Source organism: Apteryx rowi, unplaced genomic scaffold (genome assembly GCF_003343035.1).
Source record: "Apteryx rowi isolate R43461 unplaced genomic scaffold, aptRow1 scaffold_683, whole genome shotgun sequence".
In the NCBI taxonomy this organism is placed as follows: domain Eukaryota; kingdom Metazoa; phylum Chordata; class Aves; order Apterygiformes; family Apterygidae; genus Apteryx; species Apteryx rowi.
This window is the reverse complement of record NW_020450964.1, coordinates 3,662-16,112: the sequence shown is the minus strand read 5'-3', so window position 1 is coordinate 16,112 and position 12,451 is coordinate 3,662.

The window sequence follows — 12,451 nt, the reverse complement described above, 5'->3', positions numbered from 1 at the left end:
TTGATAATGAAAAACATAAGCATTTTTTTATACAAAAGGCAACATGCAGGGGCAGGTCAAGGAGAATTTGTTAGATGCCAAAAAATCCGAGATGTCATACTATGCATATTTTGCCTTTCCCCTCAGTTGGTCTGTCATTAGTCAGAGCATCCTTCTTTTTGAACTCTCAATGTAGCTTAACAAAAAGCCAAACTAGTTTCCTTATTAGTTTGCCCTCTCGAGACTGCTAGATAAAGATTTTTGTATTTTGCCTTAATCATATGGAAATTACCTATATTAAAAGTAAACTACAAAGGTAATATAGAAATGAAATTAATCCCAGAAACACAAATATTTTGTCACAGTTCTATCTGTCAAAGACATTACAGAGCTTTCTCCCCATGATCCCCAAATTCTCTAAAATTTCCTAGTTTGGAACAACAGATTACAAAGCATATTTTGGCTTGGGTGCTATCGGACAGAGCTAAGCTCTTGGAGAGTGAGACAAACTAGAGCATATTGGCAACAGGAACAAGAAAGACAATTTAAAGTGTATGTCTCTTGAAAAAAATCATCTAGCCTGACAGCTTCTGAGTCTCTCCAGAGTTACTATGTTAGCTTTACTGTTCACTTCCAACGGTGCCTCCTTCCCACTGAGGAGCCTATGTCCAGGCTAGCTACTTTTGCCAGATATTTTTTTGGGGTCACAATAGGTTAACTGTTAACTCAAATCACAAAACCACATAGTCCTTTTATTTTAATTGCAAACTGGGTATGTTACTGACAAATGCTAAAATATACCATAAATAGTAGTCATGTTACATTTACATAGCTTCTTTTGTTAGTACTACTTCAGAAAAACACATACGAGTATGAATCACCTCATTCTTCACTAAATATAATCAATTTAGAATTGCTAAATGTTATACAGTGATGGTCCATACAGCAAAGGGCAAAGTACAACTTCAGTGAAGTGTAGAAGCCAGAAAAAATGTTAGGCACAAACACAAACTGAAATCTATCCAGAACCACAGAACAGGCTCTTACAAAGAGGGTCAGTAAGTTCTGAGCAAGTGCTCAGATCAGATTTTTTATTTTATGCTTCACTTGAGACACTCCACTGGCACATCTTATCTTACCAGTAGATAAACTTCTACCTCAAGATAAAGCTTAGTCCCACAGTTAAAAAATGACAGGTTGAGTGCTAGGAATCCGGCATGTAAATACATTTGTTGAGCCTTATGTGAATGGTGTGGAGATCTTTATACAACAGAGCCTGTCTGTAAAAGATACTATGAACTTCAGTTTTAAACCAGTTGCTCCCTTGACTGCACAGACTTATTATTACTGTGTTGCCTACTGCAGTTCTGAAGCTTCCATTGAAACAGCTGATTTTTAATGTGGATATGCATGTTAAATAACTGAAGAAACAGAGAACACAACCTCAGTACAAAATTACAGAAGCAGATATTCTCAATATTGCATCAGTGGGCCCACTATTACTGCAATTCAGTTTAAGGATCAAAGATGTAGATTAGGACTTTTCACTTCTCTAGCAACACTGTTTTTACACAAAACAAAGTTTCTCATTATTCTTCCTGATGTGTTCCCCCAAAGTTTAATTTAGACCATATTTATCTTAACAGCGGTCAATGGCAGCAGATAGAGAATCTGATGGCAAGTTTCACTGAAACACCAAAATCCACCAAAAGGATACATAGATATACACTGGCATGTTCTTGAGGCAATACAGATTGTCTCAAGTATCTGATACATTATGTGTTAGCAAAATAATTAGAAGAATCCTGGTCAAAAGTAAACCAGCCCTTGAGGATAAACACCAAACCATAATCTACTAACATATGAGAAATGAATATTATAGATTCCTGGCAACAAGACATTCTTCCATTGTACATAATAGCTCATTTAACACTACTAACTTCCTGAAAAGAAATTTACCTTCATTTCTTCCTTCCCTCTCAGATAATGCACACATCCACATTGTGGTGGATGTGGCTTGCCCCACTCAGGCAGCTAACAGTAAAACTCTAAAACTCAAAAGTTTATGGCATTATCAACCCATATGCTCGCAGTGGGGAAACTCCTGACAGGAATGTCATCAGCAGTGCAATACTTCATTTCTAGAGGATCTAGGAAGTGGGAGCAGGGATTCCAGAGTCTTATCTAACTACAAATCTGAAATATGAAAATTTAAATTAGTTTTCTGACATCTCCTGGGTAAACCCTGCCCTCATCCCTGAAAAAATATATTGCTCTCCTCTGCAATCCCAAACAGATCTTCACCAGACATATTTCCCCTGCAATTCCTCACAGTACCATGAACATAGTCATATTGCACAACCATGCCAAATTACTTGAGGCAGAATTAAATTCAAAAAAAGGTTAGGTTGTGTATCCTGGGAATTTTCAGAAAGAGGCTGATGTTAGCCCTGTCTCATGACTCCTGTTCCCCCCTTCTCTTCCCATGATCCAGAAACTAGATTAAAAAGGAAGAAATATTTCCAGGGTCCAACTTGAGCTTCTGCAGCTTGTGCCTGATGTGTCTCTGCCCTAATCAGCCTCTAATCACACTCATTATTCACATTCATATCAGGGATGTGTTGCAATGCCTGGAGCACTATCCTTCCATGCAGGCTGCAAACCAAAGCTGCTGTGGAATTTTAACAGCTGTCCAAAGGACAGATAAAAATGGGATGTCATTTATCCTCTGTGACAGGGTCTGAGGTCTCGCCTAAGTAGTTAGAGACCAAGTTTAGTTTCCAGGTGATGGCTGCTTAGTGATTCATGTGGAAGAAGCTGTGGTCTTGGCCAAAATGAGGGTGGACAAGTGTTTGCATGACAATAAGGCACTAATAAGCACTGCCATTGGGTGGCTCAAAGCAGGCTGCATTCTCATCTGGATTGCACAGTGAACCATCCCATCCTGTGTCAGTGCTAATGATGTGAAGGGGCTTTTGCTCCCATGGGATGATTAAGTCAGAACTGTTTGCTTTGTCACATGCAAAAATAGCAGGGAATGAAGAGGGCTCTGCCCCCTCCCTCAGGGTCAGCCAATGCGTGCTCCACAACAGGGGAAGCAAAAGATGTCCCAGAGATGAAGACTCTCTGCTCCCTGGGCCCCTGTCCAGATCAACCTTGAATCAAGTCCTTCCTGGAGCATCTTACATCTCAAAAAGCATTATTTTCATTCTGGAATATGGGAGCAAATAGATAACAAGCAGCATGTGGGTGTAGTGGTAGCTGCGCAGCAAAGGTCTAAGATTTGGTGCCACTGGCAAAACATACACACTGAACTGATCTTCCTTTCTTGCTTACCACAGTGGCTGAGTACAAACAAAAGAAAGGTTGGGGTTATTTTTCACTACGCTAGAATAGCTTAAGGGAAAGTTTCTCCTTTTGACAATAACACAATTTCCTTTAAAAACAAATGCAATGTTTCTTGTGCTGAATGTATATGAATGCGTTAGAGAAAAAGCACTGCTTCTGTTATGCATTAAGCTTTATCACTATCTCATRACTACCTTAAAAAATTTAGTTACTCATTTCATTTTCAAAGAAATCAAGTTCTTTTTTTTTTTTTTTCCCCCCCAGCCATTTCAAAACACTAAAGTTCATGGGTGCACAAGAGGACCCATAGTAGTAATGATGATGTTCTTGTGAATGATCAGGAGAGAGAGGAAAAAAAACAAATAGAAAAAGAGAAGAAACTCCAGAGGATTTCCCAGTGTTTGGAGAAAGTGAAAATCTGGAGCAATGAGACTGATGAACTAGAGTAGATAAAGTCCAAGTCTATACTGGGGCAGTGGGGAGTTGCAGCTGTGACAATGTCATGGGATGTGGGAGTGTGCAATGCTGGTTTTGGCAGTAGGCAAAGGGGATGCTAAAGTTTCCTCCCCCAAAAGAAGGCTATATACTACACCCTGCTCCAGAAGACTCATGCCTGTTTCATTTCAGTAGAATCCTTGACTTTCTTCAGTATTTTTTTTTTTAACTTCTTGAGATTTTACTTGGCAAAGTGGAAAAGATCCGAAACATTTCTCAGTAGGGTAACTTTAAGCCAGCCAGTGAAATTTGATACATGTTTTTAATCTTCAAGACTTGTGTTGACATCACAAACTGGAAAAATATTCTCTGGAGCAAATGATCAGAGGGAGATGAAGTTTGGATTACAGGAAGTAGATTATTTTTTTTTTCCTAAAATATTATTGCTTTTAGTGCAGAGCTAAGGAATTAAAAGAATTTTAAGGAGATGAGGAGATGCATCTCTAAATAGTGGCAGCAGCGTCTGATGGTCTGTATTGCAAGTCAGTCTAAAAGAGAAGACAGATTTAACAAGGAAGCCAGAGGAAAAGAGCTAGACCAGGAAAAGCGCAAGCTGCACATAAAAAATAAGTACCTGGTCCAAATAAGAGGGATGAGATCTTGCAAGGGTTAACACAGCTTAAGATAAACCAGTCCTTCTCCATGACTCTAGAGGACTAGCAGAGGAATATACAAAATCAGGAGAACAGCCCTGTTTGCAGAAATGTTCATAGCATTACTGTTGATAGTGGCACCAACCCCAGTACTGCAGAGGCCTAGACTGTCATGCCCTCACTCTCCTGAGTGGGAGAAGAGGCAGAGAAAGTAGAAGACAGCTCCTTGCTCACACCCTGACCCTGGCTGCAGTCAGATGCACAGAAACTCCTCCAGAGGGAAGATGGTGAGAAGACAGATCATGACCCTACTTCACTCTCTTTCTTACCACAGAGCAGCTCTGGAGGCACAAAGTAGGGAACAACAGAAAACTGAAATCATTTGTTTCCCATCTACAGCAAAAGGAGAAACACAAGTGGAATATGCTTCTGAGTCATGAGCTATGCCCTGCTCAGGGGGAGAACTGTATTACTCAAGGGAGATGGCTGGTGGGGACATGCATTTCAGTTGCTGCAGAAGGGTAGGAGTCTCTTGACTACTCTTTCTGTTCTTCCATAGCATCATAGGACACAGCACAAAAATATCACAGTCGTTGCAACTTTGTTGCCCTTTAAAAGGTGGTGTGTGAAGGAAGCTGCCAACACTTCTACTCCAGTAACCTGGTTGTGATAAACCAGCCTAACTAAACTCCCTGGCACGCCTTCTGCTGTTGTCCGTCAGGCTGCTACATGCAGCTCTGGAGAGTCCTGGGCCTCACTAGCATCAGGCGGGAGAGAGAGAGGAGCTGGAGGCAGTTGCCCCTGCCCCAGGACAGCATTACTAGAGCGCAGCCCACAGGCTGCTGCCCCAGAGATGGTGCCCCCCATCATTGCACATGGCCCAGTGGTGCCCTGGAGATGGGGCAGCGTGGAACTGAGATTCAGTGGAGAAGCCATTGCCCGGTGCTGAAGCTTTGGGGTTAGCCTCTTCCTGAGTTTGGGTTCTGAGACTCCAGTTACTAGCTTGGGCTGGGGGGGGGGGGATGTCCCAAGCCCATCAGCTTTTAAGATTTATCTTAGGTGGACCCCTTAGAAAGCTGAGGAGCCTGCTGTACACTGCAAGCAACACAATATTGGAGAGTCCAATCCTGGTCTTACTGACATCAGATAAGGGCTGTACTGTTAACTCCAGTGGGAGCAGGATGGGATCCTTGGGATGCCAGAGGGAAGAAGACAAAAGGCAAATGAGCCTCGCAATTTTAAATAAAACTGCATGTGTCAGGTAACATACTTCCAAACAAAGGACAGTGAAATCAAGAGTTTGAAATGTTAACTGCTGATTTTGTATATGGCTCTTTGTAGCAGCCCACTTTGACACATTAGCTTTTAGTGAGGTTATCAATGTCCAAATCCTTTTCAACAGGCTGGGGCAAGTTGGTACATGCCAACATGCCATGCTTGTTCTCAAAAAAGATTAGATAAGACACTTCTAGCTAAAAACAAACAATCAAAAAGAAAACAAAAAAAAMCCCACCTTCACAGCAGGAATAGCTTTCCATGTTTTCACACTGTTTACCACCAGATTAAAAACACACAGAAGTTATGTTGCCTGGAAGTTCTTAGAGCATCAAAAACATACTGTAGCCTGAAACACACCTTCTGCTAACTGGGCAAGTGCATTCTGCTCATTCGCAGAAACAGATGTCCTCATTGTCTTGCCAGGCTTGAAGAGCCTGGAAGTCAGTAGATGCTAAAGAAAACCAAAACTAAATTTTATAGGCCTGATTCTAATTTATAAGCATGCTACTTAATGCCTCTCTAGGAAGATCTCAAATATTTTAAGGAGAGCTCAAATTACATTCATAATTTTTACAGAGTAAAATCTATTTACCTTATCAGAGCGGGACAGGGCAGGCCTTTGCCCTCTGAGTGTTTAGACTCACCTAAATGTTCTATTGTTGTTACATCTTTCACTAATACAATCAAGTGGAAATCACCTCAGGAAGATGCAATTCTCTGACAACACATGTATTCAAACTTTAACAAAGGGCAAAAAAGCCATATCTAATCATGGGTAATTAAAGACTCTTCTGACCACTCAAATGAAATTCTGGGCAGAGAGTCCATCCCATTATGGATGTTTTCAGTGCTGGCAAGACAAAGAAGGTTAAAAACAAAACAAAACAAAACAAAACACTCCCTAAAGCCAGTAACACCTACTGAGAACAGATTTCTTCTATTACAGGAGTAATCAAACATTATTCACTGACAAGACTGAAGACGATCATTCACCTTTTCATGTGTGCACATAGGATCAAATGGGGGTAGCAGAGGCTGAAAAGCACCAGCTAATGTTAGCACTGTATATTTTATGACCTTTGATGTGTTTACAGAATACAGAAGCTAGTGGCTGGAAGATATTCACATCTCTTAACATTGAGGGGAAGGGAGCTAGGAAAGGGGAAAAGCCACAGTCAGGATCCAGCAATGGTGGATCGCTGACCCCCCTCACTGTCAATGCTAAGCTCTAGTCAATGTAAAAGCAGACAAGAATTATGAAATACACACCAGTATGTGACAAAGAATGGAAAAGCAACTTTACCTTTATAAAAAAGACAAAGTGATTTTTAGCTTTCTTTCAAAATTTTGTATGCTGCTTTTGAGCCCACACAATTCCATTGTTTCATATTCTAAACAACTCCTAAATGTAAGATAAAACAATACATATAAAAGCATTTCTGTTGCAGCAACCCTGTTTTATATTTGCTCTTCCTTTCCTATATATCAAGTGTTCCTACAGAGGAATCTTTCCTTTTCCTCTGCCATAGAAGTTCCTCATCATTTAATTTGCCATTAGCCACATCCAAGTGCTAACTGAATGATGGAAATGGTGCTTTTGCGAGCTTTTTGGCCACAGGTGTCATAATTGGATGTTTGCTCTGATACAGACTGTTTTGATGGAATAATATTCTCAGGTCATGAAGAGCCCCTATAAACATGAAAGGGTGGGATTTATACTTGTTTATAAGTTACATATAATTCCAGCTATCTCAAAGTTAGGCATATGGCTTAAGCTTCCTCCTCCTGCATATAGTGATCACAAACAAGCCACTTCAGTTCTTCCTTCTTTTCTGTCTTASTTACTTAGACTGGAAATTTATGAGAGCAGGGATTTTTTTTTTTCTTCCTTGCAAGGTGTTTGCACAGCAGATTTCTCAGCTGCACTCTGTCTGAACATGATACCTCCAGATAATATCATTACATTATGTTGTTGCTGCTATGCAGAAAGCCGTCTTTTTTCAACATGCTGCAATTGTCTGGTCAAAAGCATGAACTGAATCTTTTTCAGGACCCAGAAAATCTCCTGTCCATCAACTCAAAAGCACTTCTCCATTAGGGTTTTTCCTGCTCAATCCATTGTGTACAGGAAAGCAAATAGCTTAAGGACCTCAAAACTAAAAATTAACTAATAAAAAATCAGCATATTAGTCTTCATTGTGTGAATTAGTACAGTGACTGAAGGGTCAAAAAAGAAAGGACAATAAGTCAAATCCACTGCCGATTTATCTTCCAGGAAGATGTCACTCATCAGTTATGCCCCTTTAAAACAATTACAGCTTGCTGGTACCATGTGTCCACAGTCTCTAGCAACAGAGGCACAGATCCAGACCTCTGGTTTCCTGTGACTGCACACCAGTGGCATTCGTTATGTCCAGGCCTTCCACAGAACAAGAGGAGTCTCTGTTTTGACTGGTCTCTTTTCTCTGGAACCTTCAGCTTTCTGTTTTCCAGAAAACTCTACAAACCCTTTTCTATCCCAAGTTCCTCCCCATTTTGTAAATCCCCACAACTGTAAAAGCAGTATATAAAAAACTATAGAAATTATGTAAGTTCCAGAAAATTATCTACCTGCTCAAAATATGCTCAATAAATACATATGCAATGACAGGAATTTTTAGGCTAGAAACTGCAGACAAACAGCAGACTGTTTATGACTATGAATAAATTGCATTGATACAGTTGTGCTGAAAAAACTGTTGTAGCCTTTGACTCCTCTCCTTACCCACCATTCCACACACTGATTAAAAAAAAAAAAAGTCTCACTGCAAACTGTGCTGCTTCCCTTCTGATTTTACCCCTTTTAATGCACATTAACAGGTATCCACTGCAGCGGAAACAAACACAGGTAAGTTTTTTTCCGCTTCGTAACAGGCCAACCTCCTGCAAATCCCAGACTTTTAACTAATATGTCCCAGATTCACAAAAGGGCATAATTCATTCTGTGAACATCACAGCTCTCAAATGTTCAGCATTCAAATGAACAACTCTTTTGTATTGTTTCAGACTGTACCAGTACTGGAAGAAAGAAAGTTAGAGGGGAAAAAGAGCAGGTATTAGGAAGAGTCTGGCCTAGAGAAGGGAAATTTTTAGATCTTTCCCGAAACTTGAATCTTCCCAGTGGCCACATTTGTAATGTACATGCTCTGAACAGATTAGCAAGCAGGTTGGAAGGAAGAGGGGAAGTAAACATCTTACAAATGCTCAAACGCTTTCTCAGAATACTTGCAATTCACTCAAAGAAACTGTTACTGCAGATCACATTGTATACACAGATCACGCTGTATACATTCTTAACCTTCCAGGTGACCGGTAACTGCCTTCACACACCAACACACATACATGCACCAGTAAATCACACTGCTTTCTCTCATCAGCTGCATAAAGCAGAACAAGACTCCGACTATATAACAGCTCTCTAGACTTCCTCTGCAGTCAGCCTGGGGGTCATTAATAGGCAGGAGGAGTTAGACCATCCTGACAAATATTTCTCAGACGGATGGTCAGAACTGGCACTTGAGTCATGAGGACACTTTTTTCTTTCGTCTAAGCAAGTGTTGCTGAGAAGGAGCCTTCCTTGAACTAGGGGACAGAGTTATTACTCTGGTTGCTCACTGTTAAAGCTAGCTCTGAGGAGAGGCCCAGACTGGCCTGTCAAGCTGTTTAAAACACATGCGGTTCACATGGCAAAGACTGCTCTAGGCAAGATTCTGGATCCATTGCCCAAATATATAAAACGCTAACAGTCAGGGTTACCAACATTAATATAACAATATCTCAACTCTCAACAGTTGGATCTTTCACACAGACCAAGAGCCAGCAATTTTTTCCATCTTGGGATCTAACTCCTACATGCTTCATTTTTAACAGTACAGTGGCCTGCCAGATCTGTGGTTGTATCGTTCTTGGAAAATGACTGAAGTAAATGACAGGCCTGCATGGTGGAGGCTGCTTGCTAGGAGAGGCAGAAATGGACAAAGGGCTCTGAGGCATAAAGAGCAGCCAGATTGACAAAGTTAGCTCATATTTCACTGTTATTTAAATATTAGTAAATTCAACCCAAAGAACAAGGGAAGTCTGGATGAAGTCTAGCAGCTTCTTTGGCCTGACTGAACAGTGCTCTACTGGAAGCTGAGAGAGGGCAGAAAGATGGCTGTAAGCCAAACTTATATCCTCTCCATCCTTGGGATGACCCAGCACTGCTCTACGATGTGGTGCATATTTAACCAGCTAGAAGGCCTGTTTTCAAAGAGAACATGGAGCACTTCTGTCATGACAATCTGCACAATCTGAAGCTGCTAGCTTTGAACAGAAGATCTTGCAAGTGAGGGTTACTTTTAAAGTTTTATCTTCGTGAAGAAAAATAAGCTGAGACCCCTTTTCACACTGGAAAAGAGTGTTGTAGCATAGCTGAGGGAGCACAGAGCTTAGCACAAGATAACTACCCATATTTTTATTCAGCATTTCAGAAGAGTTTCGTGGTTTGTGCTGTTGCTATAGCTCCAGTGCTACCAGCGCCTGAGCTAGATAGCTTAAAGCTATCCTAGGCATGTCTGCATGAACCACAGTCTCACCTTCAACTGTAGTATAGATATATTCAGGGATCAGTAGAGCAATTTCATGGGAAGACAAAGTAAGCAGATCTCCAAGTTTGTGGAGTGTGTCTTTTGCCTAGCTCCCAATACATCTCATGGCTCAGCTCTAACACCAGCACCTGTTCCCCAGACTGTCTACCACAAACACATCTACAAACAGCAAAGGACTTGGAAATCCCTTGGGTTGCTTGGGCAATGGGAGTCACAGTCCTGTAGGACCAACCCAGCTTCAAAAACACCTTTGGTACAATCACACAAAACATGCCTTAGATGTACTACAAGAGGCAGAGAATGAAAAAAGTCAGAGCCTCTAGCAGCTACTACATGATAGCTGCTGCTGCTCAGACTTTTTTTTTTTTTTTTTTTAATCCATAGAGAAGGAACCTCTGGTGATCTCTAGTCCAGCTTCCCTCTCAAAGCAACTTTATTACCAATATTAGATAATGTCCAAAAGCTTTTTATAATATGAGTAGGTGTTTTATAACCTCCCAAGCAACAATGTGTGGCTGTTGAGCCCTGTAATACCATCTGCCACTAGGAAAACAAGCTTGTTTCCTTTGTCTTTGTAACCAACATTCAAGTAGCGGAAACTTGCTATTAGATTGCCCCTTAGACTCCTCTTCACCAAATGAAAGTAGCCCAACTCTCTCTGCTTTTTCCCCACAGATCATGTGCTTTGGGTTCCTGCCCATCTTGGTAGCTCTCCACTGGATGCTTTCTAATGTCTTCCCATCCTTCTGAATTGGGAGTAGGGGGGTGAGGGGTGTTCCTAAAACTGGGCACAATATTTGATGTGTAGCCACACCAGAGCTGAGCACAGGAGGCTGATAACTTCTTTCAGTCTGCTAGTCACACCCAGCCTATGGTAATATTAATACTAACATAGAATTAGCAAACCCAGCATGTGATTTGATTAATTTGCAATAAAACCACTGTGCTGGCTCATTTTCATCTCGGTGCCCATAGTAACCTCCAGGTCCTTCTCAGCAGGGTTGCCACTCAACCACTCAGCTCCCATTCTGTACTGATGCATGGTTATCCCACCCCAGATGCAGGACTTTGCTCTTCTTCTTTTTGTTCCTCATGAGGTTTCTGTTGGCCCAGTCCCTTGGTTTCTCAAAGTCCCTCAGGACTGAAGCTCTACCATTTAGCTTGTCAGTCACTCTCTCTAGCTTAGTAGCACCTGAAAATTTGTTGGAGGTGCACTGAATCATTCAGTTCATTGATGGAGATATTGTTCAATATCAGCTCCATTATCAGTCTCTGAGGTACTTTGCTTGTCTCAAGACACCAAACAGAGGCTGAGCCATTGATTACTATCCTCTGAACCCTGTGGTCCAACCAATTTTCAACCTATCTGATAGTCTATGCTTCTTTACCTTCCAAGTGAGAATGCTGTGGGAGATGGTATTAAAAGTCTCACTAAAGTTGAGGTATATTACATCCACTTTCCCTTCACCCACACAGCCAGTCATTTCATCACAGGTGATCATATTGGTCATGCATGATTTGCCCATAGTAAACTGAAACCTGTTTACAGCTCCCAGTCAGACAGCTCCTGTCCTTTATGTGTTTGGAAATGAATTCCAAGAGGACCCTGAGGTGAGGCCAGCTAGTCTATCATTCGCCAGATCCTCCTAGAGGCTGAAACAGATTGAAGCAAAAGAAGTCCGAGTACTTCAGTTTCTTCTACATCATCCGTTACTAGGTTGTCTTTCCCTCATTCATCAACAGAGCCACATTTTCTCTCAATTTCCTTTTACAAACATCCTTATAGCATCCCTCTTGTCACCCTTAGTGTCCCTCACTAGTTTTATCTCCAGCTGGGCTTTGGCCTTCCCAATTTCACCCCCAAATGTCCAAGCAGTGCTTTTATATTCCTTCTTCATTCCATCATACATGTTTCCAGTTTTTATATGCTCTCTTTCTGCATTTTAGTTCAGCAAGAAACTCCTTGCTTAGCCAAGCAGGTTTCCTACCTAAATTACTGACCTTCCTGCCCAACAGCATAGTTTGTTCCCAACATCTCAGTAATTTTTATTTTATTTTATTTTATTTTTTTATTAGTGAGCTCTCCCTGGCACTTTTCCCCCTCACAGCAGTCTCCTGGAGAACTGTGTTTAC